The sequence below is a fragment of the Tachyglossus aculeatus genome, chromosome 14, assembly GCF_015852505.1.
Source record: "Tachyglossus aculeatus isolate mTacAcu1 chromosome 14, mTacAcu1.pri, whole genome shotgun sequence".
In the NCBI taxonomy this organism is placed as follows: domain Eukaryota; kingdom Metazoa; phylum Chordata; class Mammalia; order Monotremata; family Tachyglossidae; genus Tachyglossus; species Tachyglossus aculeatus.
Window position 1 is genome coordinate 1109893 of NC_052079.1, and position 2046 is coordinate 1111938.

The following is a 2046-nucleotide window of genomic DNA, read 5'->3' on the forward strand; positions in this document are numbered from 1 at the left end:
CGCCAACAATCCGCCCGCTCATTGGCCCGCCCTCCGCCCAATCGCCGCTCGGACCCCGGCGCGGCCGCCAGGGGGCGCGCCGAGGGGACCCGCGAGCTCTCGCGGGGAGAGGAGGCGGCCGGAAGGGGGGGGGGGGAGAGGCGCGCATGCGCCGGGGAGCCTCGGCGCGGCGCCCCTCTCCTCTCCTGCACGGGGGAAACCACTCATTCATTCACTCACTCATTCATTCACTCACTCATTCATTCACTCACACTCATTTATTCCTCACACTTACTCATTCACTCATTCATTCATTCACTCACATTCACGCATTCATTCACCCACACTCATTCACTCATTCATTCATCCACTCACACTCACTCACGCATTCATTCATTCATTCACTCACACTCATCCATTTACTCACATTCACGCATTCATTCATCACTCACACCTTCACTCATTCATTCATTCACTTACACGCACTAACTCATTCATTCATTCACTGACACTCATTCACTTATTCATTCACACTCACTCATTCACACACTCATTCACTCACACTCACTCATTCACACATTCATTCACTCACACTCACTCATTCACGCATTCATTCACGCACTCATTCACTCATTCATTCACCCACACTCACTCATTCACTCACTCACACTCACTCGTTCACATTCATTCACTCACACTCATTAGTCATGTTGCTGGCTTGTACTTCCCAAGCGCTTAGTACGGTAAGCTCTGCACACAGTAAGCACTCAATAAATACGATTGAATGAATGAATGAATGACTTTGGGCGAGTCGCTAACTTCTCTGGGCCTCAGTTTCCTCATCTGTAAAATGGGGATGAAGACTGTGAGCCCCATGTGGGACACCCTGATTACCTTGTATCCTGCCCCAGTGCTTAGAACAGTGCTTGGCACATAGTAAGCGCTTAACAAATGCCATTATTATTATTATTATTCAAAGTCCTACTGAGAGCTCATCTTCTCCAGAAGGCCTTCCCAGCTGAGCCCCTCTTCTCCTCTGTTCCTCCTCCCCTCCCCATCGCCCCCACTCCCTCCCTCTGCCCTACTCCCTTCCCCTCCCCACAGCACTTATGTCTATTTGTACATATTTGTTATTCTATTTATTTTATTAATCATGTGTATATAGCTATAATTCTATTGATTTTGATGGTATTGACAACTGTCTACTTGTTTTGTTGTCTGTCTCCCCCATCTAGACTGTGAGCCCGTTGATGGGTAGGGACCATTTCTATCTGTTGCTGGATTGTACTTTCCAAGCGCTTAGTCCAGTGCTCTGCACACAGTAAGCGCTCAATAAATACGACGGAATGAATGAATAAATAAATACGATGGACTGATGGACTAGAGGCCTTCCCAGACTGAGCCCCCTCCTTCCTCTCCCCCTCCCCATCCCCCCCGCCTTGCCTCCTTCCCCTCCCCACAGCACCTGCATATATGTATATATGTTTGTACATATTTATTACTCTATTTATTTTACTTGTCCATATTTATTCTATTTATTTGATTTTGTTACTATGTTTTGCTTTGTTGTCTGTCTCCTCCTTCTAGACTGTGAGCCCGCTGTCGGGTAGAGACCGTCTCTAGATGTTGCCGACTTGGACTTCCCAAGCGCTTAGTCCAGTGCTCTGCACGCAGTAAGCGCTCAATAAATGCGATTGAATGAATGAATCAATCTAGATTTTATTTCTATTTATTGATGACACCTGTCCACATGTTTTGTTTTGTCGTCTGTCTCCCCCTTCTAGACCGTGAGCCCGTTGTTGGGTAGGGACCGTCTCTATATGTTGCCGACTTGGACTTCCCAAGCGCTTAGTGCAGTGCTCTGCTCACAATAAGCGCTCAATAAATACGATTGAATGAATACGACTGAATAAATGAAGAGGATTAAATCCTCAAATTGCATAAAACGTGCATCTAACCGCCAAGTAGAGAAATCAGGAACAAGCCTATCACTTGCCCGGCTAGCTCAGTCGGTAGAGCATGGGACTCTTAATCCCAGGGTCGTGGGTTCGAGCCCCACGTTGGGCG

The 2046-nt window shown here is 47.5% G+C and overlaps 1 non-coding gene across 1 annotated transcript; it reads left to right on the forward strand.

Moving 5' to 3' along the window:
- The first annotated feature begins 1973 nt into the window (after positions 1 to 1973).
- TRNAK-CUU lies at positions 1974 to 2046 on the forward strand. The gene has a single exon. It is a non-coding gene; the product is annotated as a tRNA-Lys (tRNA).